General features: G+C 43.1%; 1 protein-coding gene across 6 annotated transcripts in view; it reads left to right on the top strand.

Moving 5' to 3' along the window:
• Nucleotides 1-26,917, top strand: part of PRKCG (protein kinase C gamma) — an 805,390-nt gene that overhangs the window by 504,326 nt on the left and 274,147 nt on the right. The window lies entirely within an intron of this gene.

Below are 26,917 nucleotides of genomic sequence, written 5' to 3'. Positions count from 1 at the left end.
CATTTTGGGCTCTAAATTTAGTGGTACACTAGTGAGACTCACAGGCAAAAAAACTCCTGACTGTTAGCGACTGTATCAAAACGCTACCAAAAAACTGTTAGCGATCACAGGGATCAGGCCTGATACTGCGAACGCTGCAATTATGTGTTTAGTGTTTTGTAATTGACAGTGATCGATCAATACTGCATTTGGGTGGGCTGGGCTGGGCGGAGGGGCAAAATGCAGGTGCTAGCAAGTATCTGGGCTGATCCCACTAACACTGCATTTGTGGGAACCCTAAACTGCTGGGGACACTAGTATAGATCTGATCGGATCAGATATTGATCCGTTCAGATACTATAACACTAAAGGAGGTGTATGCTGCATGCGTGGGTGTTAGCGGTACTGGCACTACTACTGGCACTTAGCTGACGCTGTCTGGGGCGACGCAGACCCTATCTGACCCTAAAACTTAACTTATATCACCGCCGGGCGATTAGGGGGTTAAACCTTTATCAGGTAATAAACAGCGGGTCCCCTGAAACTATAATAAACAAAATAACTAACTAGTCAGTGTCACCCGTATACGGTTACCACTGGTGAAAGGGTTAACTAGGGGGCAATCAGGGGGTTAAAACCTTTACTAGGTAGTATATGGGGGTCCCTGACGCTATAAAAAGCTGACGGCGAACCTAAATACTTACCTCCCTAACTAGCGTCACCTGTGACACTAATACAGCGATCAGAAAAACTATCGCTTAGTGACACTGCCGACAGGGGGTGATCACGGGGTTAAAACTTTATTAGGGGGGTTAGGGGGGTACCCTAGACCTAAAGGGGCCTACCACTAACTGCCCTACCACTTATAACTGTCACAAATTGACACCAATGCAATAATCAGAAAAAAAAAAACTGCTATAGTGTCACTGTGACAGGGGGTACAGGGGGTGATGGGGGGTGAAAAGTGTGCCTAGAGTGTTCTATTGTAAGTGTAGTATTGGTGCAGACTTACTTGATGTTTTCTCTTCTCGGTGCTGGAACAAAAAGACCGACTCGAGGAGAGATGACATCACTTCCTCCACTTCTGTTTACATTACAGAAGCCGAGGAAGCCTGTCAATCGCCAGGAGCGATCGTGAGGAGGTGGCCATGAATCAGTGGCCTCCTCCTCACCCCGGATCGCTCCTGACAAGAATTCGACCACCGAAGGCCCCGGGGGGGGGTCCGATCGGACCCCCCGCCCGCGGGCAGGCAGGGACGTACAGGTAAGCTCTTATGCCTGCCCGTGCCATTGTGCCGACATACATCGGCGTGCGGCGGTTGGCAACTGGTTAATCTCCTCTTCTCAAGAAGGAATAAATTCAGTTCCTCTAATCTTTCCTCATAGCTGAGCTCCTCCATGCCTCTTATCAGTTTGGTTGCCCTTCTCTGCACTCTCTCCAGTTCCCCGATATCTTTTTGAGAACTGGTGCCCAAAAAAAACTGAACTGCATATTCCAGATGAGGTCTTACTAACCAAGCCTGTAGACTTTACCTTACACATGAGCCATGTGTGTGGAACCACGCTTTCACTTCAGGTTTTGCTCCAAGGTTTGGCAAAATCAAGAACTAGAGACAGGACACCAAGGTAAACCTTTCAGCATTGAGGGTCTTGCAGTGTATCTGGTGCCTTTGTGTCCAAAAATATGTGAATTTCTCCTTACAGAACTTTGCATAGAAAAAGTCTTTAACTGGCTTTAAACACATTGTCACTTTGCATTCCAGCACTTTGCTACAGCAGGCTGCAACTTTGTGGAATTTGCAACTTTGTTATTAGCAGCACCTTAATTTAAAAAAAAAAAAAAAACTGAGGCAGAGTGAACCTGTTTCTGTATTTCCCATAAACACAGTGAGGGGCACTCCAGAAACTGGGTAATAAAACTGTAAGGTAGTCTTGTGGTTTTAAAATTTGCAAGTCAGGCATCACAATTTTGAAAAAGGAAATTTTCTTTGACTCTTTCCACCCTAGCACACAACTTGAGTACATTAGCAAAGGAATGTGTACCCTTTGTCCCGGCAGAACACTTCTAAGAAAATATATAACACGGGCGTTTCATTTAGGTTTCAAAGGATTGTTACATGCAAATTTGAATCATATTACAATTATTATTATAGCTTTGAAGATTTCTCATCTATTCCTACTCTGGTGATGACCTAAAATTTTGAATTTTCTTTAAATTTTACTCTTGGTGATAAGAGGACAAATAGAGAAGGTGAATTTCCCTAATGGGGGCACAAGCAACAATAATAACCAGACAGATGTTCTAATACCTCTCCACTCTATCCAATACTAAAAAAAAAAGGTTTGCCGTTAGTTATGCATTAAAGTGCTTGTAAAGGCTGAATGTTTTTTATCTTTATGCATGACGGTAAAAAACCTTATCTGTGCAGCATCCCCCTCTCCCCAGCCCTCCTAATACTTACCCGAGCCCCATCTCAATATAGAGATTTGCACAAGAGCAGCGGCTCCCCCAGGTCTCTTCCTTCTCATTGGCTGAGACACAACAGCGGGAGTCATTGGCTCCTGCTGCTGTCAATCACAGCCAGAGAGAAGAGAGCAGGGGATGGGGCCAAGCTGCCCTCTGTGTGTCTTATGGAGGGAGTGAACAAGCACGAGTGTCCCCTTAGCAAACAGCTTGCTATGGGGGCACTTGGCAAAGGGGGGATGGGGCCACGAGCGCTGACGGGGGACCCGAGATGGGGAGGACCGGGGCTACTCTGTGCAAAACCTTTGCACAGAGCAGGTAAGTATAACATGTTTGTTATTTAAAGGAAAAAAAACACCTTTAATATCACTTTAATGGTTAAAGTGTTTGTTACCCCAACATTTCATATTCCTGATATGTGCCTGCTGTACTATGTACTTGTTTGATAAAGTATTATGTGTATACTCTATGTATTACTTCTGTTAAGGAAATTTGTAAGTGCTGTATATAATTGTATTCTATTTTGTATATATTGCACACTGCCCTCACTGTGCACACGGCACTAATAATGTTTTCAGTACATGTTTGCATTCTTTCGAGTCCTGATTAGAATTAGCCTGCCTATGTAACGCCCCTTGTTACCATAAAAGTACAATTATAATATTAATGTGATACCTACCTAATCATGTGTATAAAAACCTTCAATTGCATCATAATAAGGCAGAGCAGTTATTTGGAAAGATGCAGAGTGTATCTTTTGTCTGTTCCCTATTGCAGTAGTTATTATTAATTTGGAACCACTAATCAATATGAGGATAGGCGTTGCCTATCTATAAAATGTCCAGGTCACTTCCTTTGTGTGAAATCCCTGGTGTCCTTGCCAGTTCTTCTGCTTTCAAAAACTGACCACACCAATCAGGAGAACACATTGTGGTCAGTTCTCTAGCTGTGCTGAGAACTCAGCTTGCTCTCCTTCAATGTTTAGATTGTTCTGACATGCCCCCCGCCCCCCCTGCACAGCCATTCACTGGGAAGATCAGTGTGATACTGCTTCTCCTCCCCCAGCTCTTATACAGCTCAGAACAGAGAGAATGTGATCACTTTTAAAAAATGGAAAAAAGGTATTTATAATGTGTTTTAATATCCAAACACAAATGTTTATGTATTAAGATAAAAAGCCTTCTGTGTGCAGCAGTCCCCCTCGCCCCCCTAATATTTACCTGAGCCCTATCCCTGTCCAGCAATGTCCACCAGTGTCTCAGCTGTCTGGGACTCTCCCTCCTGATTGGCTGAGACACAGCAGTGGTGCTATTGACTCCCGACACAAATGGTTTGCCTTTCATTTCTATTTTACATGGAATGGGTTGTTTTACAAGGTGATCGTTTACAATCATTTTAAAACCCAGACACCACCTTTGTTAGCATTTGACACACTTCCCACACTTCCCACACATGGCTAATGCATAAGTTAAAGTAAAGTCTACAGGCTTGGAAAAATCAGTTTATAAATGAATAGAAATGGATAGAAAACTGGCTAAAAGATTGTATTCAGTAGTGTTAAAGTGATTGTAAAGTCTTGTTTTTTTTCTTTAAAAATAACAAACATGTTATACTTACCTGCCTTGTTGCAGTGGATTTGCACAGAGCAGCCCAGATCTTCCTCTTCTGGGGTCCCTCTTCTGCTCTCCTGGCTCCTCTCTCCTCCCTCCTGTTGAGTGCCCCCACAGAAAGCAGCTTGCTATGGGGGCACCCAAGCCAAGCTGCAGCTCCGTGCGTCCATTCAGACACGGATATGCCGTTCGGCCCTGCCCCCTCTCTCTCCTGATTATCTAACTGACTTTTATTGACAGCAACAGGAGTCAATGGCACCACTGCTGTGTCTCAGCCAATCAGGAGGAAGAGTCCCAGACAGCTGAGACACTCGTGGACATTGCTGGACAGGGATGGAGCTCAGGTAAATATTAGGGGGGCAAGGGGGACTGCTGCACACAGAAGGCCTTTTATCTTAATACATAAAATGCATTAGGATAAAAAACCTTCTGATTTTACAACCCCTTTAATGAGACATCCTCTCAATAGTCTAAGGTTATTAGTGGTGTACCCCAAGGTTCAGTGTTGGGACTCTTACTTTTTAATATATATTTATAAATGATATATTCTGGGATTAAAAGTACCAGTTATGTCTTTGCAGATGACACCAAGCTATGCAGTGGATTAACATCCTTACAGGATGCCTCCAATTTACAAGACAACCTCAATGCACTGTCTAATTGGGCAACTAAGTGAGGTTTAATGTTGATAAATGTAAAGTTATGCACTTGAGGGGCTAAGAATATGCATGCATCATACATACTAGAGGGAGTACAGCTCTGGGAATCCATGGTGGAAAAGGATCTGGGTGTTTTGGTAGATCATAGGCGTTAATAATAGCTTGCATTGCCAAGCTGCGGTTTCTAAAGTGAGCAAAGTCCTTTCTTGTATTAAGAGAGGTATGGACTCCAGAGAGAGATATATAATTTTGCCCCTGTACAAACCATTAGTAAGACCTCATCTGGAATATGCAGTTCAGTTTTGGGCACCAGTTCTAAAAAGGATATCGGGGGAACTGGAGAAAGTGCAGAGAAGGGCAACCAAACTGGTAAGAGGCATGGAGGAGCTCAGCTATGAGGAAAGATTAGAGGAACTGAATTTATTCTTGAGAAGAGGAGATTAAGGGGGGATATGATTAACATGCACAAATACATAAGTGGTCCATATACGGAACTTGGTATTGAGTTATTCACTTTAAGGTCATCACAGAGGACAAGGGGACACTCTTTACGTCTAGAGGTAAAAAGATTTCATCTCCAAATACGGAAAGGTTTATTTACAGTAAGAGCTGTGAAAATGTGGAATAGACTCCCTCCAGAGGTGGTTCTGGCCAGTAAATTGTTTTAAAAAAGGCCTGGATTATTTCTTAAATGTACATAGTATAACTGGGTACTGACATTTATAGGGAAAGTTGATCCAGGGAAAATCTGATTGCCTCTCGGGGGATCAGGAAGGAATTTTTTTCCCTTGCTGTAGCAAATTGGATCATCCTTTGCAGGGGTTATTCGCCTTCCTCTGGATCAACTGTGGGTGAAGGATTGTGTATATGGGATTGTATGATTTTTTTTTTTATTTTGGTTGAACTAGATGGACTTGTGTCTTTTTTCAACCTGATTAACTATGCAACTATGGCTAATGATGACATTCTAAATAGATAGGAAGGTATATTATATTATCTTATTTTAAACTTTTTTTTTTTTTTACATATCTTCTGTTGCTTACTGATTTCTGGCCTGGGCCAAAATGATGTCATTCCAGGATTCTTTCTGGGATTTTTTTTTTTCTTTTATTGGAGGACAAGAGGATGGGCTGTCTTAGCTAAGCACACCCTCCTGCCTGCATGCCTGAGCTAAGGTCAGATAGATTTTAAGTAATAAATGCTACATAAATCATCTGCCCTTACTCAAGCTGGTCATGCTAGAGGGTGTTTTTCCAAGTGATTTCTCAACAAGATAAAGCAAGGAGACACAGATGGATGGGTGAGTTTGCTATGAATACAAAAAATAGATTACCGGTAAATAGTGTTTTCAGTTTTTAATGTTCAGATACAGTTTAATTCTGCTTTAAGTAATTAAAACTGTTTAATAGACGTCACCCATGCCAACAAGCTCATTTAGCCAGGCTTTGATTAGGATCTACTTTGTTTGGTTTGGGTTCAGTCCGCTGCTTCGTGTACGTGCAGCTGTGGGATGGGGAATGCCTTGCCTGCAGCTGATTGGCCCAGCACTGACAGCTTATCTTTAGGTTTGCCTGAACATGGATTCAGTAGATTTTCAGACTGAACTAAAGCTCATTCCTATTTTTCTTTTCCAATAATTTTTTTGACATTTTTCAAAGAAAGGGTACACAAAAAACTTGGTGGTAAAATGGAAGGTGGAGGAGCGCAAGGTCTCTAACATCCACCAGCTCTGTGATGTCGTCATGGAGGAGTGGAAGAGGACTCCAGTGGCAACCTGTGAAGCTCCGGTGAACTCTATGCCCAAGAGGGTTAAGGCAGTGCTGGAAAATAATGGTGGCCACACAAAATATTGACACTTTGGGCCCAATTTGGACATTTTCACTTAGGGGTGTACTCACTTTTGTTGCCAGCGGTTTAGACATTAATAAAGAGTTTTTTTGAGGAGACAGCAAATTTACACTGTTATACAAGCTGTACACTCACTACTTTACATTGTAGCAAAGTGTCATTTTTTTCAGTGTTGTCACATTAAAAGATAAAATAAAATATTTCGAAAAATGTGAGGGGTGTACTCACTTTTGTGAGATACTGTACATATAAGAGAAAAAAAGAACAGGATACACTCACATTGTAAGTTCTCGAGCACATGACTAGTTACGCACATAAACATAAAATATAACTAAAGAGTGAGACAACTTTTCCATCCAAGTAACCCTAATATCACCTATTTTTGACTCATCATAAATAGCAGTGGAAAGCAGAACCAACATTATGGTTGAATACCTCTTTGCAGAGGCAAAATGTATACATAATTCATAACTCCTGGGATGGTCAAATTAAGTTTCTACCAATCATCCACCCTGCTAAGAACCTTCAATTGATTATGTCATTTCTGAAACTGCCTTCCTCAGGGTCCAGAAAAAGTTGGTGCAAATACAGCTTGTCGGCTCTCCATCTCCTTTGAAATGATGCACTCATGCTGAGAATCATTTTGAGGGGCACTGATTCTAATACTTAAAATTTTACATTGATCTGGATTCTGCAGGCACCAAAGGCTGGGGCCCTTGTTAAGTACTTTTTCATTCTTAACCCCATTTTATTTGCTGTTGCTACTACTATCTTTTTTGTGTATTATCTTTTTCTGTAAACATTTTTGTTTTCACGTTTTTTTCCATTATCCAATATTTTAGAATTGTTAAAGCGGAGTTCCACCCAAAAGTGGAAGCTCCGCTTATCTGTCTACTCCCCCTGTCCGGCACCACCCTTGGCACCTTTCGGGGGGGGGTACATGTTTTTGACAGGTACCTGTCCACACTTCTGTCAGACCTTGCCGCGACAAGGTAGGTCAGAAGTTCGGCCCCCCTCCTCCTTCCCCGCCGCCAGGCCATTCAGAAAGCGCAGCACGCTTCACGCTTGTAGGGAATCGGCTGTGAAGCCACAATACTTCAGTGTCGGTTTCCCTTAGAGGCTATCGTGGCGGCAGCACCCAAGAGCTGATGAAAACATCATCTGGGGTGTTGACAACGCTGGATACCAGAACAGGCCCTTATATTAAAGTGTACTTATATTAAAAGTCAGCAGCTGCAATATGTGTAACTGCTGACTTTTTATTTTTTTGTGGGGGGCTGGAGCACCGCTTTAAGCCTTATCTCTAATGCACTATACCAGAACTTAAAGAATTAATGTCTCTTTGAAGAGCATGAAAATATTTTTTAACCTCTTCCCACCCACGCTATAGCCAAAAGACGGCTACAGTGCGGGCCTAAATTGCCGGGAGGGCGTCCATGTACGTCGCCCTGTGCATGTGCAGCCTGCACGCACCCTGAGAGGTGCAGGTGAGGCGCTCTGGGATCAGCGAGTCCAAGAGACTCAGCTGATCACAGTTCAGGGTAAGGGGCCGATCCCGGCCCCTTACCACGTGATCAGCTGTCAGCCAATGACAGCTGATCACGTGATGTAAACAGAAGCCGGTAATCTGCTATCAGCATGAGGAGAAAAAAAAAGCCAATTACCGGCTTGTGTAAATGGGATGTCGGTACCGCACACTTCACACCCGCTGCCCACCAGTGCCAGCTACCAGTACCCACCAGTGCCACCTATCAATGCCCACCAGTGCCAGCTACCAGTACCCACCAGTGCCACCTATAAATGCCCACCAGTGCCACCTATCAGTGCCCATCAGTGCTGCTAATCCATGCCCATCAGTGCCTCATCATCAGTATCACCTATCAGTGCTGCCTATCAGTGCCACCTCCCAGTGCCTATTAGTGCCCATCAGTGACAACTATAAGTGCCCATTAGTGCCACCTATCAGTGCCACCTATCATTGCCCTTAGTGTCACCTATCAGTGCCACCTATCAGTGCCCATCAGTAACACCTATCAGTGCAGCCTCATCAGTGCCTCCTGATCAGTGCCCACCAGTGCCGCCTCATCACTGCCCATCAGTGCCATCTACCAGTGCCCATCAGTGCCGCCTTATTAGTGCCTATCAGTGCAGCCTATCAGTGCCCATCACTGCAGCCTATCAGTGCCCATCACTGCAGCACCATCAGCGCACATCAGTGAAGAGAAAAATGACCTGTTCGCAAAATTTAATAACAAACTATGAAAACTGTTTTTTTATTTTTTCTAAATTTTCAGTCTTTTTAGTGATTCAATACCACCAAAAGAAAGCTCTATTTGTGTGAAACAAATGATAAAGATGTAATTTGGGTACAGTGTAGCATGACTGCGCAATTGTCATTCAAAGTGTGACAGCGCTGAAAGCAGAAAATTGGCCTGGACAGGAAGGGGGTTTAAGTGCCCAGTAGGCAAGTAGTTAAACCTCTATAGCCCATCTGGTGTGCAAGTGTGTATCACTGACATTTCCCAAAAGTCAGAATTGTTATAGCTGATAATATGAATAGTGGTGGCAGCTGTTGTGTATGTGTGTGTGTGTAATAAGTAGGTAGGTATTGGAAAAAGACACAGGTCCATCCATGGTCAGTTGTAGAGTTAACCACCTCCAATGCTGTTCACTCAGTCTGCTGGCACCTAAATTGTTGCACCATGTGTTGGAAAATCTCTGTGCAGGCTGGGGCTGAAGGTCCCATATTTACAGGGAACATGTATTGGTTCTGTCACACAGCAAGGTAGTACTAAACAGGAGCAATGAGACACTTTTGAATTGTCATTGGAAATCGACAGGCACACTCATTAGCAGCTGGTACTGCAGCCTGTAATCAGTTGCTGATGAGCGTGCCTGTCAAATATTATACAGAATTTTTAAATTCTTTTGAGTCACCAGCTCTATTGAAAGACCTAAAAAATGCATTGACCTTTCCCACAAATATTTCCTAAACATTTGTGTTGGAATAAATACTTGTAAATAAAAAGATAGCAGCATGGGCATTCAGGGCAGCCTGTGGGAGTCTGCCGCTTATATAAATGGGGAAAAGGGGTAGTAGCATGTTGGTCTCCCCTTAGAAAGGGGTATGTCAAATCTGACAGCTCAGGAGGAGCCGCTGCACTAACTTTCCAATGTTATTACATCAATTTCCCCTGCTGTGCTATTGTGTTCTGACAGGGGGCGCCCCCCCCCCAGAACACTCCGGTCAGCACTCTTAGCCATTGGCCGGCTTCTGTCGGACCGGCTGCAGTACTTTCAATAGAAACCGGCCAATGCCACCTGACATTCGGCCCGTGTTCACTTGGATCTTACACAAAGAGGACATTGTGTGAGAAAGGCTTCACTATCTGATTTGGGTCTAAACTGTTTGGAGCTTTGTTTTTAATGATTTGTAAGTGTTTATTATAACATTTTGTTGGGTGGCCTAAGAAACTGTTATACATTGTATTTATTAAAATTATAAACCTAAAAAAGGGTACAAAGGCTTTTCTTGTGGAATCAACTGAAAGTACAGCACTATGCCTTGCATAGTTATTGTCCATTCTCTATCACTTCTAAATTTGTGTAGCTGTCATCATCTTCATGTCTGTGGGTCACATTTTTTCTTAAATGGGCCTTGAAATCTGAAAGGATCACCAAGTTTCACAGATCCTCTATATAGAGTTATCAGGAAACTTGTTTTGTAAAGCCATCAAATGTTTAAATGTTTCAGCAAAAGGAATAACCATTCATTGCATGTGTCTTTAATCGGTCCTCAAATTTCAGCTTTTAGATAAATGGCCCTTTGTTTCCAGAAGAGATTAGGGTTATTTAATTAGGATACAAATGTCCTTGTAATTCATGTAAGCAGATTACCATAATGTTGTTTCCTTCTATTTACAAGAATGTCTTTCAGGCAGTAAACCTCATCCTTAAACTCCTAAGTGTGCAAATATCTGGACACTGTACAGTATTAGGCATATTCAGAAAATGGACAACACATCTAAACACCTTTTCTGTGATGTTTTGATGTAATAAGATATTATTACCCTACAGCATGCTTAGGACAAATTAGTATGTAAGCAGGAAGTCAACAAACAGGATAAATTCGGCATGGATCATAATCCTAGCTATGGCTAGGCTTGAGGATAGGATCAGAGGATTGTATACAAAGGCCCAAGTAACAGGTTTGGATAACAGGCCTGGAAGCAGACAACAGGCTTCAATTTCTGAAGAGCTAAGCCATTCAAATGTGTGGTCAGTTGTCAGTATGATCATAAGGATAACAATCAAATGTACTTGTTGAAATTAATTTTGGGGTAATTGTTAAATTTATATAGAGTTTACAAAAAATCCCTAGTTGGATAAGAACAAAAGTTTTTAAAGAATGCAACATCAACAGGAAGGAGCCCTGTCATGGAGCTATAACAATTCTTGAGATTATTATAATTAAGCTGCTCTGATCATATTATTATGTTTCTGTAGGGACTGAAATGATGAAAACCTAGCTGGATTAGTAAGACTTTATCTCTAGCACTTTTCTGAATAATAATCCATTGTTATGAATAGAAATGTAAAAGTGATTCATTCAAATGCTAAAAATGTTCCTACTGTATTTCTTGTAATAATATATTAAGGGCATATGTATTGGCCTTCAGTTGATATCCTTGGTGTACTATTGGTGAGATGTTCACTAATCCAGGATATTAGGAATTTTGGTTGCTTCATGATCACAACTGTCAACAATCCTTTAGTACTATAATGAAGCGTAAGAAGAATTATTTTAGAACGATTATATTAGAGGAGCAACACTGTGAACTTTGCTTCTTCCAACTTAATTTTTAACATGGCAATTTTAAAAAAAAAGCAAAAAAAATTGGAAATATGTTTAGCTTTTTTTAGTGTTATAAATTATTACATTGGTTCAGGATGATCCACACCTTCCAAACATAGAGCTGTCTTGCTGTCCTTCCCAGCACTTTGATCTTACCATAGAACCTTTATCAGTAGTAACAGATCATAGCTCTGCTGTGTTTTTGATTACTGTAGGAGGAAAAAGTTATAGAGAACATTGCAGTTGCTGCCTCAGTATCGGTTTTAAATGCACCCTCCTCTAGTTAGGCTTCTAGGTTATTTTTTGTTTTTGGCTCCACTGTAATCAGTGGTGCAGCAACTGAATAATTTTGCCTGTTCTGATCTACCTTCTTCTGGAAGAAGCTTCCAGACTAGATTAGGGGATTCAAATAGCCAGCATGAATATTTACCATGTTCCAGCCAATCCCTGAAAGGAGGCATATAGAAGGTGACTGGGGAAGTGATAAATGTTTGGGAGACATAAGCAGAGTGTTCCTTCCTCTCCCAGGGAGGTTCCAGTTCTCCTGGGGCTGCTGCTCCTAGGAAAAGAGCCACTTAGACAAAAGATTGCAGTTTGGGCCCCAGTTGGAGCTGGGTTAAGGGCCTGGAGGAGATTGCTAACTGACTTTTTGCTGGAGAGCACTGTCTTAAAGTCCTGGTCTGGAGAAGGATCTTTTATCTCCCTCACTGAGTATCTACCTGTGGAGGCTGGATGGCAGACAGCTCCTGGGTCATTGTGAGTAGGACCTGATTTAGGACTTTAGTGTGTGCCTGCTCCTGCTAAGAAGTTTGTCCACCCATTGATTGCTGTTAACATTTTAAAATGTCCTGTGACCTTGAGCCCCTCTTCCGTTAAAATTCCTTAGCAATAAATACTAGAAAGACATCCACTAGGCTGAGCCTTAATTGTCGGTGTGCATGGAACTGTGCTTGTGACTGGCACCCACTGTACTATTGTGGGAGACCCGGTCATATTCTCAGTGGTCATTTTGTTATATGATGCAGTGTCAGGTTTTGTATCCGCTTATGTAATTTTTAGGGAGCAGCCTGAATCAAAGCCATGGATGCTATATTATGTACCAAAGCAGCTACATACATACTTGTCAACATTACTGTTAATCAAATCATAGCTTGACCATTTTCCCAGGGAAGCCAAGATGTGAGCTTTAAAGCGTTTGTTGACCCCCCCCCCCCCCCCAAAAAAAATGGATCCTGCTCCTTTAAAGCATTTTATACAGCACAGTGCTTGTGCTGTGTTATTTGGATCCCTGTAACACCTAAAAAACCTGGCTGATCCTGCCAGTTTCTCCCCTCCCCTATGTAAACAGACCACGATAATCATGGCTGCTGAGCCCCTGATATCTTGGTCTGTTTATGTGCCTCTGTCATCCGCAGCCTGCTCTCCTGTGTCTGTCTCCTCTGTCCTCCACCCCCGCCCTCTCTACATGTCACCTAGTGCCGCCCCATCCCCCTCCTGCTGCAGGAATATCCAATCTGTTTTTACACTATCCGTTTTACCTCCTAATGCAGTGCCCCGCTGTCTCTGTGTCTTATTAAAAAAATTCCTCCTTCACCGTATCTCACGGCGGCTCCCAACGGTCACATGACCAGCTGTGTCTCCTCTCTCCTCTCCTCCTCGCGTCCCACTGATGTCAGGGGGGGAAACCTCGGCCCCTCCCGCTGCTTCTGTCAGACGGGCAGAGAGCAGACACAGCCGATTTCATGAGCGCCGGGAGCCACCGTGAGATACGGTAAAGGAGGAATTTTTTAAGTAAAACACATAGACATGGGGGCACTGTATAAAGAGACAAAACGGATAGTGTAAATATGTGAAAGTGGGTTAACAACCACTTTAGGAAAATGGCAACCACCCCAATCTATAACAAGTCTTTGCAGTACAGTGCACATGGAAAGGTTTTACATTTTCCAAGCAAACAAAAATTGCCCAGCACACCAGCTAACTACTATATTTAATTATTATATATATCATATTATATAATTTTATATGCAGTATATCTTGGTAGTAATGTACTTTTAGAAGCAGCAGCTGGGATTACTTATCATTTATAAAATACCAGAGAGCGTGTGTGTTTTCTCATACCTATTTGCATATTACTTTTTAGTACTTTGAGTGTTTGTGTTCCTGTGTAATTCAGTAATTCTTATGTTATCCATCCTTCTATATAATACATATGCACATGGTTGTCCATATGGTCAAGGAGAAAACTTGCCCTCCCTGGAAAGCCAGGTTATTTTTTCTTTTAATTTGGGGCTTCTGATGTTATGGCCCATTCATAAGTTTGAGACTGCAATCTGATAGTAGGACCATAGTATAAGTCTTGAGCTACACTCTAAACCATGGATGCTCAACCTGTGACCCTCCAGCTGTGAACTACAAATCCCATCATGTTTCTGCGTTTGGAAGTCATGCTCTTAACTGTCATCCTTGCAATGCCTCATAGGACTTCTTGTTCTGCAACAACTGGTGGGTCACAGGTTGAGCACCAGTGGCGGCTTTTGGTTTTTTGATTGGGGGGTGGCAATCAACCACCCCCCCGCAGTACCCTTCATGCCACCCACCCCCCACCCCCGCTCACTGTCTGCCAGTCGGTCTACTTACCCCATCTAGGTGGTGGGCATCGGGCAGCGGCAAGGCATCAGGTAGCAGCTCCTGTGTCTTCTCCTCCTTGCTTCCACCGTGTGTCTCCTCCCCTCCTTCTAGGCATCCAATAGGATCGCCTGTCCTTTCAGCCAATCGGGTAACGGGTATCAGACCCGCTTCCCAATTGGCTGGGAGGAGGATCAATGTTGCAACAGCGAATGTTCCTTTGCTGTTGTAACACCTGGGTGGGCTCATAGCGCAATGCTCTGCGCCATGAACCCACCCTATTTTGAAGCCCTTTTAGAGCCTCTGGCTCTAATCAGGTGCTTAAAAAAAACACCCCTGCCGCTGTAATTCAGGCGCCCGTCGTCCTGAAAAGGGCCAGACTCATGAATAGGGGGTGGCAGCGGGGATGGATAGAGCATCGCATTGCCGCATCACTAGAAGATGGAGGGGGTGGTGGCCATGGATAGAGGGGGCGGCACTCGGGCCCTCTATTCTAATGGACGGGCCGCCACTGTTGAGCACCCATGCTCTAAACCTACCATTGAATGACACAGTTCTTGCCACTGATTCACAGTGTTGGGGATACTTGTAAAACTCTTCCCCTGGACACAGCAATGACATCACCAGGAGAAAGTCTGCCTTTCAGAAAAAGCCAACCCCACATCATTTTGGAACTTCTGATGTCCTGGCACATTCATATGCTTCAGATTGCATTCTGGTTGTAGGCTAGTGGTATAAATCTTGAGCTACACTCCAAGCATTCCATAATTAGGCATTCATGCCTAATGCCGCGTACACACGAGCGGACTTTTCGACCGGATTGGTCCGACGGACTGAGTCCGGCGGACAATTTGACTGTGTGTGGGCTTCATCAGACCTGCAGCGGACTTTTTCGGTCGAAAATCTGAGGGACTTTAGATTTGGAACATGTTTCAAATCTTTACATCCATCGGAACTCCACCGGACCCAGTTCCTATTGAAAAATCCGCTCGTCTGTATGCTAGTCCGACGGACGAAAACCGACGCTAGGGCAGCTATTAGCTACTGGCTATCAACTTCCTTATTTTAGTCCGGTCATACGTCATCACGTATGAATCCGTCGGACTTTGGTGTGATCGTGTGCAGGCAAGTCCGTTTGTTCGGAAAGTCCGTAGGAAGTCGGCCGAAAGTCCGTCAGATAGACCGTCGGACCAGTCCGCTCGTGTGTATGCGGCATTAGACTTACAGTGCTGGAAATACTTGTAAAAGCTCATTCCCTGGGCACATCAGTGACATCTCCAGGATAAAGTCTGCCTGCCACAAAAAAGCCAACCCTATATGCAGGAGCTTATGCACAATGACAGTTCAATCAACAAATGTCCCCCTATAGTAAACATTTACTGGCATTATTGTACAAGATGAGTGCAAACTAAAACTTCTGTTCAAGCAAAACCAATGTACCATATTTCTCATACTGCTGCTTTCTCTGCTTTCCAGTTTATTGTGATATGTCACTACCTAATGTGCCTATTGTTATGGTACTGTTTATATTCAGCAAATTAAATATTAATCTCAGTTGAATTTCCATAATTGCAGTTTATGTCAACTCAATGTAGTTTTTGTTTTTACCCGTTTCCCAATAGTTTCTTATCGATGTCCCTTTTTCATGTGGTTCATGAAAAATGTGCACTCCATCAAAATGTTCCTGTTGATGCCCATACATATGCATCTGTTTTTTTGACTTTCAGATGTCTGAAATGTATAAATGCAGAAGCTGTGGCTAACTTTGATCACATGTATAAATAATGTTAGCACAACTGTTCTCTTAAGCACATTTACATGTCCTCAGGCTCCCAGAGTATCTGGGGGGGGGGGGGGGGGTGTCAGAGCCATCTGTGATCACTTAGTGTTGCGATTTTCTAAAAGTTTGAAAATCTATTACTCTGCATCTTTATACACAAATAACTACTATGGTCCAGACTAACCTATTGCTAAATCAGTGGCCCAGAAGGGAAGACAGATGTTTGTTGCCTGTCTGCCTGTTAAAGCTGAACTTTTAATCTTACACAGTTGTACAGACTCCTCTCCTGAAATAAAATAATTTTTGTCTGCTTTGATTGCACACCGTGAGCTTCTTGTAATGTGCATTGTAAGCTGTAGCAAGTTAAGAATAGCTCACCTACCTTCCTGGCTGGAGGACATCCAGCATCCTGATGGTCTCTGGCCCACCCTTTAAACTCATTGGATTTCCATTTTTTTGAATCATAGAGACTCAGCATCACATGTGGGCATTATCTAGTGTGGGCTGCCTAAGGTTACCCGCTCCTCCAGACTGATATCCACCATCAAGGCATTTTAATATCTGGATAACTTCTCCAGCCCACTGCTTGCATCAGAGCTGAGGGCACTTGAGAAGCGTACGGATGCATGTTTCTATGATGTTTTCATGAATCTATGTACAGAAACTTGCCAGCCTCCCTTACCAGCCATGAAATGCCTGCATTGCATAGAAAAGCACAGGGACCAAGTGATGACATTGCTGGGTCAAAATTAAGGTATGCAATGGAAATGGAAAGGTTTTATTTTAAAATTCTATTTGCTTCTGCTTTAACCACTTGCCAACTGGCTCACGTCGGCAAAGTGGCACAGGTGCGCAAAACAACGTACCTGTATGCTGCTGCATCATCCGCGGCTAGCGGGCGCGCAGCGCGCGAGCGTTCCTGCGGGTCCTATGGATTCGATGTCCGCCGGTGGCCCGCAATCGTGGCAAGGAGAGGCAGAACAGGGAGATGCCTATGTAAACAAGGCATTTCCCTGTTCTGCCTAGCAACATGACAGTGATCGGGAGCAGTGATCTCTGTCATGTTCTAGTGAGCCCATCCCCCCTACAGTTAGAACATGCTGAGGGAACACAGTTAACCCCTAGTGTTTAACCCCTTCCCTGCCAGTGACATTTACACAGTAATCAGTGCATTTTGATAGCACTGCTCGCTGTATAATTGCCAATGGTCCCAAAATAGTGTCAGAAGTGTCCGATCTGTCCGCCGCAATGTCGCAGTCATGATAAAAATAGCAGATCGCCGCCATTACTAATAAAAAAAATAATAATGAAAATGCCATAAATCTATCCCCTATTTTGTAGATAATAACTTTTGCAGAGATAACTTTTGCGCAAACCAATCAATATACGCTTATTGAGATTCATATTGGCCTAAACTGAGGAAGAAATTTGTTTTTTAATATTTTATTTGGGATATTTATTATAGAAAAAAATTTAAAAAATGGCTTTTTTTTTTTTCAAAATTGTCGCTCTTTTTTTGTTTATAGTGCAAAAAATAAAAACCGCAGAGGTGATCAAATACCACCAAAAGAAAGCTCTATTGGTGGGAAAAAAGGACATCAATTTTGTTTGGATACAACGTCGCACTACCGCGCAATTGTCAGTTAAAATAAGGCAGTGCCGTATCGCAAAAAAGGGCTTGTCAGGAAGGGGGTAAATCCTTCCGGGGCTGAAGTGGTTAACTACGCAATGTGACCAGATTGTGTTTCCCTATGCAGGACAAGATTGGTGTGTGTGTGTTAAAATAAGGCTGTAAAGAGAATAATAATGAGAAAGTACAAGGTAAAAGGAATGAAATAAAATATAATTACATATTCAGAACCAATGTGGTTAAATATTCATTGTCAAACCATAACAGATTTTGTATGGATCACCCTTTAATCATGATCCATTATGGTGTGACAATGCCAAGGCAGTGACATGCAAGGTGTTATTAATGGGTAACAACAGTGCAAACTCTAGATTTATCTGAAGCCAATTCCCCACTTTTCTGTGAGCACAGGCAATTAAAAAAACAAAAAGTCATTTGGAATCAGAAATGGGTTTAGTGGGAAACCATAGCCTTACACCCAAAGGCACAGTTAAAACAGTTACATAAAGTAATGCATATTACTGCCCACCTCTAACATACTGCAAGCTGTATAATAGAAAGAGTACTTTTGAATTTCTGCACTTCTCTAAACTTTTTGTCACTGCCCCTCCTTCTGCCTCCCCTTTGGGCTACTTCTGAACATTGCCAAACTACCGACATCATGAGGTATTTTGCTCTTGTAATTTCAGCTAAGTACTGTTCCCATCTGCTCACCATATAGATTAACCATTCCAGTTGCTACCCAGAGTACAAATTTTTGTTGGCGTTATTCAAATCAGTATAATTTTGGATATTTACTACATTTGAATTAAAAATTTTATAATGGTTTTAAATTACCCCAAAGCACCCTCCCCATGTTGAGGGCATGTGGCCTGGTATGGTTCAGGAGGGGGGGCTCTCTCATCCCCCCCTCTTTTCCTGCGGCCTGCCAGGTTGCATGCTCGGATAAGGGTCTGGTATGGATTTTGGGGGGACCCCTGAGCCATTTTTTTTAAATTTTGGTGCAGGGTTCCCCTTAAAATCCATACCAGACCCTTCAAGTCTGGTATGGATTTGGGGGGGACCCCTTTGCCATTTTTTTAAATTTGGCGCAGGGTTCCCCTTAATTTCCATATCAGACCCAAAGGACCTGGTATGAATTTTAGGGGGACCCCCACGCAATTTTTTTTTTTAATTTTGGTTCGGGGTTCCCCTTTATATTCATACCAGACCCAAAGTGCCTGGTAATGGACTGGGGGGGGATCCCATGCTCTTTTTTTCAATGGGTTTTATCTATATTGCCGAGACCCGACAATACATTACAACCGCCATCAGTTTTACATGACAATTTTTCCTTTAGAAATTTCATTTTTCTGTGGTACTGTTCTAAACAGGGGAAAATGTGCCACTTTACAGGCATACTATAGACACCCCCAGGCACAATATTTAAAGGAATATTTCATTTTTATTGTTTCACTTTAAGCATTAAAAAAAATCACTGCTCCTGAAAAAACGGCCGTTTAAAAAAAAACTAAAATTTCATTGATACATGTCCCTTGGGCAGGACCCAGGTCCCCAAACATTTTTTATTACAATAACTTGCATATAAGCCTTCAAAATTAACACTTTAGATTTTTCATGTTAGTGTCCTATAGACGGTGTTCCAGCGGCTTTCGAATTTGCCCCGAACACCGCATATTGTTCGGTGTTCGCAGAACATCCGAACAACCAAAGTTTGGCCCGAACTTACGCTTGGACCGAACCGTTCGCCCATCCCTACTTTTGACATTTGGCCTAACACTTTGCCATTTTGTTCTAAATTAATTTAATAAACATGAATTTTTGATACTCTTAAAAGGATTGTTTCCTGTTGCCATCAGTAACTTTTCTGGTGCTTTACACCAGAACCCATTGTTTTTGTTATATGCTTAGTTAGGGCAACAGCACCCCACACGGTGTAGGATCCATGAGTAATCACCCTACTTGCTGGGGTAAATATATGTGCTAAGCCTGCTACTTTTGTTGTTTTTCTTTCCAAGAGCCAGCCTGCTGCTTGCACCAGGGCTTAGGCTTTTAAGAGGAAGTGGATGATAGTTGGCGCAAAAAAGGGCACTGCACATACATACAATCTCTAGATGTAAGGCAACCAATTCATTAAGAATTATAATGGTAAAAGAAGCAATCGGCTCCTATACTAGAGTCCATATTAGATAATAGTCCCTAAATAGCAGTTCACTAAGGCAGCTCCATGGGAAAGCAAGAAGCAGCTCTGGAGAGAAAACGAGAAGAGTCACAGGCGCCTTCTAAGTGTAGCTGTAAGGTTTATTAAAAGTATCAGAACTACTTACAGGTGTAGTTGTTTAACAGGCATGTAAAATCTCCAGGGCACAGAGCAGGGAGTGGTTCTTGGCAGGTATCTCCGGGGGGGTCATCTGTCAGTGGAGATGGGCTGTCAGTGCAGGTGGCTTCTGGCGCTTACAGGTCGGTGGAACGCACTGGCAAGATAGAGATGCCGTCACAGTGTGGACGTGAAGGCTACGGCGACGCTTTTGCGGAGCATGCGCTCCTTCTTCAAGCCGAGATAAATACTGGGACAGGGTGCTGTGATATTTTCAGAAAGCTATGTACAACACTTTGCATGCCCTACAAAGCATGATCTGCTCTCATTGCATTAAAAAGCATAGAGACCCAGTGATGATGTCACTGGGTCTAAAATATGGCTGGAAAGAAAAACTGTTTTATTTAAAATGATAAGTGATATGTTGATGAGGGGGGAGGAGGAGCCAGGAAGTGCAAAATATAGGCAGGTGAAGCTTCAGTTCAGTTAGTCTAGAGTTCCTAAAATGTGCAGTTTGAAAAATATGTTTCCTTTTTGCTTTATGATTTTGGATTTCAAATAAGAAATGGATAATTTTTAGCAACCTTTTCTATAGTTGTGTACAGAGCAGTATACATTATTTTCCTTATTTCACTGCTTGGAAAAATAATACAAATTTATTTGCAGGCATACCTGTCAAGTGCTGTTTTTTAAACAAAAAATGCAGTCAAAACACAAGATTTGGAATGTCAAATCAATAAATTTTCATCATGAAGCTTGAATATTAGCTGTTTCATTCAGTGTACTGGCAGTCCTGAGATTTTACACACAAATAATCAGGCATATCAAGTGAATTATTTGTATTCCAAACCTTTTTAATATCTCAAAGATGACGAGTATAATGACTTGAGTGAAAGTACAAAATTACTAGATTTGCCTTTGGTAAAATTCCACTAAAGCAGAAGCTCTCTCTGTTTAGCTGATTGAGCTGATTTGGCAAAATTAGCTTGACATCTTTCTTTGGGGGATACCGTATATACTTGAGTATAAACCGAGTTTTTCAGCACTTTTTTTGTGCTGAAAGTGCCCCCCTCGGCTTATACTTGAGTCACTGCCGTCTGCCTAACTGATGCAGACAGACGGCGACCATTCCAGTGTACAAAAGCCACGCCTCCTCCTCGTCCTCGTCTGTGATAAGCAGAACACTCAGTTTCCCAGCAGTCAGTGTTCTACCCATCACAGACGAGGATGAGGAGGAGGTGTGGCTTTTGTACACTGAAATGGCTGCTGTCTGACCTGCATGACATGCTGATCAGATATGCAGATCGATCAGGGGGACATCCCGACAGCTCACCACTACATTTAAACGGCTATGCCCCCCAGATTGCGTGCAGATCGGCACAGGAAAGCTGCAATGGACACAGAGAGGACACAGAGAGGGTGCAGATCGGCGCAGGGAGGCTGCAATAGACACAGAGGTTGCAGATCAGCACAGGTAGGCTGCAATGGACACAGTGAGGTAGACAGATCTGCACAGGGAGGCTGCAATGGACAAGGAGGCTGCAATGGACACAGTGAGGTATGCAATAGACACAGTGAAGTATGCAGCTGCAGATGGGTACTGTTGACCCTCTTTTTCCACTTACAGTAGCTGCTGCATTTCTCGTCCTCGGCCCCTCGACTTATACTGGAGTCAATAAGTTTTCCCAGTTTTTTGTGGAAAATTAGGTGCCTCGGCTTATACTTGGGACGGCTTATACTCGAGTATATACGGTAAGTTTTTCTTTGGGGGGGGGGGGTACTTAGAGTAGGATAGTTTATTTCATTTATTTGTTCTTTATATTTGTGTTTTTTTGCTTTTTTTTTGTAAATTTGATAGTTTGTGTACTGTCACTTCAATTTGTCTGTGAAAGGAACACAATAATGAGGCTAATAAGCTCCTTTTGTCAAAACATTGGTCCAGGGTGATTGAAAGGAGGTTTTGCAGTCCTTGGGAACCATTTAAAGCCTACTGCACACCTAAGAACTATAATTTTACTTCGCCAACACAATTCATCAAAATGGCAAATGTTTAACAAAAGCTTTAGATTTTCACCAACATTTTAGGGGGAATTAATCTGGTGCCAAACATATACTTCCCAATAAATAAGTCTATCCACATGCTTAGTTTGGTCTGCATTCAGGACTATGTATTTGTATATATCTGTTCTGCAGAAAATGTGGACAAATTTAAAACTACTTTGGTGGTCAACGGACAGTGAGTATATATATCCCACAGGATTTGCACCAATGGTTAAATGAGCTTGTAAACTATGGCAACACCGTTACTGAAAACATTTGTGACACATTTTACTCTTCTGCTGCACAGCACTATAGTACATTATTTTTCCTAATAACAAGTCCACTTGATTGTTTGCAAACCATAATTAAAACCCATAGGGGACAGCTCACTGAAATGTTCATATTACATGCTAGCTCAGCAATTCTCATACTTTTTAACACCCTATCAGGCTAATAGAAATGTAAAAATAGAAAATTGCTTGACCTTACTGTACATTATAACCCAGCACAGATCAGCTGAGCTAGTGGAAAACAAATGCATCTTCACAATGATTGGATCAGTGGATCTTGGCAATGACATCTGAATGCACATTGATCTTGGCGTAGGGAGTGAGATCTTTGCAGGCCTGAAGACGAAGAGAATTGTTAGTGTTTGGGGTTAGGTTTTTGTTATGGTTAGGGTCGGGGAGTTAGGGGCTAGGTTAATGTTAAGGTTAGGGTGAGGGGTTGGTTAAGGGTTAAATCCTAAAGGCAGTTTTTTAGTTTTAGTTAGAGAAGGTTATAACACCTCTTTAAAAGCTTAAAAAAAACACAATTTAAACAGGTGTCCACATTGGAGGATTTTCCCTTCATTTCTGTTCTGGTGGCAACCCTAACATTTTTGGCTTTCCCATAATTTTCTGTGTCCTGACAATTGCCAGCCAGAGAGGGTAAATCTTCCCATGAGTGACAGGGACAGCAAAAGGAACTTGAAAGGGCTTTTATCATGTCCTTACTCTGCCAAATGTAAAATAACAAGTTTTGGCTTTAGATATACTTTAATGTTAGTGTTAGGATTGAAGAAGTTAAGTGTTAGGTTTTAGGGTTAAAACAGTATTAAACCCATAGGCAAAAATTTATTTTATTGCAGCTTACCAATTGTTAAATGTGACAACTGCATTCTTTTTTTAGGCTTTCTTTCTTTTATTTTCAAAAGGTGAGCCTGCCAGTAAGTCTGTTGTCTTTCAACAGAACAAGCTGTCCTGCAGATGTAGCAATTAGAGGATTGAGACAAACCAATTAGCACTGAGTAGGGTGCTCATAAATGGTCAACATTTATTTTTATGTAAAACCTTTGTCCCAAAAGTAAAGAAAACTGTAACTTCTTATAAAGTGTTAGCTGGAGTTCAACTTCAATTTGTTAGTGTATTTAAATTGGAAACCCCCCAGATTAAAAATTCAGATGTCTCGAGGTGTCTCTGTTGCTCCTTTCTCCAGAATGTAGACACCCTAATATAGGAGGTGTGAAACTGGCCACATCACCAGGTGAAAACAGAGAGGAAAAGCCTAAAAAAGAAAACGAACACACCCACCATATGTAATTACTGGTAAGCTACAATATATTACATATTTGGTTCTGGGTTTAATACCACTTTCAGATGTGCTTTTAAAATGAGTTATTGTCATCTACACACAAAACATTTACACGCTGTCTAAGGCTCCATTCACACTAGCGCGTTTTTTGATGCATTTTGCATTTTGCAGAAATGCATGGAAATTTTTTAACATGGGTTCCTATGGAACATGTTCACATCAATGCCTTTTTGTACCTCTGCATTTTTGGAAAGGGTCAGGGACTTTTTTCATGCAAAATGCAGCGTTTTGCATGTAATACAATTCAATGGACCAGCATCAAAAACGCACGTGCACCGTTTTTGCAGCGTTTTTACAGCGTTTTTGATGCGTTTTTGCCGTTTTTTTTTTTTTTGTTTTTTTTTTTTTAAACTGTAAAAAAAAAAAAAAACCGCAAAACACGGCAAAAACGCCACAAAAACGCTGTAAAAACGCTACAAAAACGCTGCTCAAAAACGTGACAAGCATGACAAAAAAAACTCCAAAAACGCTCAAAAGCAACATGCATAGGTGTGAATCGAGCCTAACTGGGGTTGATTTACTAAAACTGGAGAGTGCAAAATCTGGTGCAGCTGTGCATGGTAGCCAATCAGCTTCTAACTTCAGCTTGTTCAATTAAAGTGGTAGTAAATCCCCTGCAAAGCAATGGCATAACTAGCACATTACGAAATACTTACCTTAGAAACAAGCTTTCTAGTGGTGCACTGTCACCGCTGACAGGGCTTCCATTTTCCCCCGATCTTCCTTTCGGGTTAACGGGCTCTGGCTATATGAGTGGCTGGAGCCACGATAACCTCACAGTGCACGCTGGAGCCCTCTGCTCCAGCATAGAGCTCTGAAGTTCTGGCACGGTATGTTGAACCTTCAGGGCACATGACGTCACTGGCTGCACCCAGTGTGAATATCTCCTAAACACCGCAAGTTTAGGAGATATTCACTGTACCTTATTATAGGCTTACCTGTAGGTACAAGCAGGGCTGGCCCAAGACATTGTGCTGCCTGGGTCCAAGAATGAAATGCTGCTCCCACCCCCGAAAAAAAAATAACGCCTCCACATCCATTATTGTACAATATCAGAGGGTGAGAGAGAGAGAGGGGGTGAGAGAGAGGAGGGAGTGAGAGAGCGAGGGGAGTTAAGAGAGGGATGAGGGGTGAGAGAGAGGGGGATTAGAAAGAGGAGGACGTACAAGAGAGGTGGGAGTGAGAGAGAAAGGTGGGAGTTAGAGAAGGGGACTGAGAGGGGGGTTGAGGGAAAGTGGGTGATAGGAGGTGGGTGAGAGAGAGAAATGGGGTGAGTTTAAGAGAGGGAGTGAGTGAGAGAGAGTGGCTGAGAGACAGAGGGGGGCTGAGAGACAGAGGTTGGGGGGGTGAGAGACATTGGGGGGCTGAGAGAGAGGGAGTGAGTGAGGAGGTGAGGAGACCGAGAGACGGGGAGTGAGAGAGAGAGGGGTGAAGTGTGAGAGAGGGGTGAGAGAGAGAAGGATGGAGCATGAAAGATGGGGGTGAGAGAGGGGGTGGGAGAGGGAGAGGGGGGTGAGTGTAAGAAACAGGGAGTGAGTGAGAGAGAGAGGGGTGAGAGAGAGAGGGGGGGCTGAGAGACAGGAGGGGCTGAGAGACAAGAGGGGCTAAGAGACAGGAGGTGCTGAGAGATAGGGGGCTGAGAGACAGGGAGCTGAGAGACTGGGGGGCTGAGAGAGAAAGGGGTGGAGTATGAGATAGGGAGTGAGAGAGAGAGGGATGGAGTGTGGGGGGGCTGAGAGAAGCGGTGGGTGAGAGAGAGAGGGGGTGAGTGTAATAAAGAGAGAGTGAGTAAGACAGAGGGGAGCTGAGAGGCAGAGGGGGCTAAGAGACAGAGGGGGCTGAGAGAGACAGGGGTGGAGTATGAAAGAGGGGGATGAGAGAGAGAGGGATGGACTGTGAGGAGTGGGGTGAGTGTAAGAGAGAGGGAGTGAGTAAGAAAGAGGGGGCTGAGAGGCACAGGGGGGCTTAGAGACAGAGGGGGGCTGAGAGACAGAGAAGTGGCTGAGAGACAAAAGAGGCTAAGAGATGGAGGGGGGCTGAGAGACAGAGGGGGGCCGAAAGACAGAGGAGGGGCTGAGAGTCAGAGGGGGGGCTGAAAGACAGAGGGGGACTGAGAAATGGGGGAAGTGAGAGAGAGAGGTGTAGAGTGTAAGAGAGAGGGGAGGGCTGAGAGAGACCACATAGTCCCTCCTCTGTCCCCCGTGCAGGCTCTGTGTGCAGGTAGGTATGTGTAGGATGCCCAGTACCTGATGGCCAGCAGTGGGAGTGCCCAGTCTCCTTCTTGATCTAGAGGTGTCCTCACTGCTCTGCTCCTTCCAGCGGCTCCTTGGCAGCCTCCGCCTCCCTCCTGTCCTCTTCCTCTGGGCCCCCAGAAAGCCTGTCTCCCGGCCTGGGCCTTACTGTTCATCTTGGAGCAGAGAGGAGGCTGGGAGAATCCAGGTTCTGGGAGCACCGGGGAGGCTGAGCCCGCTCCTGCTCACCTCTTTGGTGGTCAGGAAGGGGGTGGAGCTCTTCCCCCTCCCGAGTTCTCACATGTCTAACTGCCCTCCTCTCTGGCCACCTTCCCTGTTGCCTCGCTGCTGTTTACTGCCACGCTTCCGCTACGGCCAAACTCTGCATAAAAACAAGTGGCTCAAGGGGCAGTGTGTTAGGCACTCTGCCACCCCTCTCAAAATTCTGCCTGAGTCCAATAGACCCAGCAGGACCCATGGTAGATCCGGCCCTGGGTACAAGTTCACAAAAAAGAGTTTACTACAACTTTAAGCTTTGACCAAAAAAAAAAAAAAACTTGGAAGCTGATTGCTTTCTCTGCAGAGCTGTACCAGATTTTGCACTTTCCAGGTTTAGTAAATCAACCTCATTGCCATCTACACACAAAATACACAACTTATAATTAATTTAGAGAGAATTAACATAATCATGAATTATACACCTCCAGATTTGGTGTGGAAAGGGTCCTAGTCCTCAGACCTAGATAAATAAAATGGCACTTGTTGTTTGATGTTATGACCTTTTTTCATTGCTGATAGATTGAAATCTACCTTTACATTTACTACAATTGTAATTTGAAAATGTTAATTTATTCTGAGTTGCTGTTAGAAGTACGACACCATAAAATTAGACTGCAGTTATAAATGTCTTCTGGTCCAAGGAAAATGTAACACTTGCTGTATTTAATATTGTAGATGTGTTAATCAAATCGTAAGACAATAAGTTAAAGGTCATTAGAAACAGTTATAGGTGCAGCTTTAATATTGTATCAAGATGTACATAATGAGCTTCATTTGTGGATGTTGTGCGTTGTCTGTCTTCTTGTACTATTTTTAACTGCCCCTTCACATTAGTTATGTGACCAGTTGCTTTCAATATGGGAGTATTAAGCTCTCAAAGTGCCCAGAACAGCTCCATACTTACTGTGTTTAGCTATATCATCAGGGCATTTGATAAGCCCTCCGCATTGTGGTCCACGTTGATC

This window comes from Aquarana catesbeiana, linkage group LG10 (genome assembly GCF_042186555.1).
Source record: "Aquarana catesbeiana isolate 2022-GZ linkage group LG10, ASM4218655v1, whole genome shotgun sequence".
Lineage (NCBI taxonomy): Eukaryota > Metazoa > Chordata > Amphibia > Anura > Ranidae > Aquarana > Aquarana catesbeiana.
The sequence above is the reverse complement of the archived record's forward strand: the minus strand, read 5'-3'. Positions and strand labels throughout refer to the sequence as shown.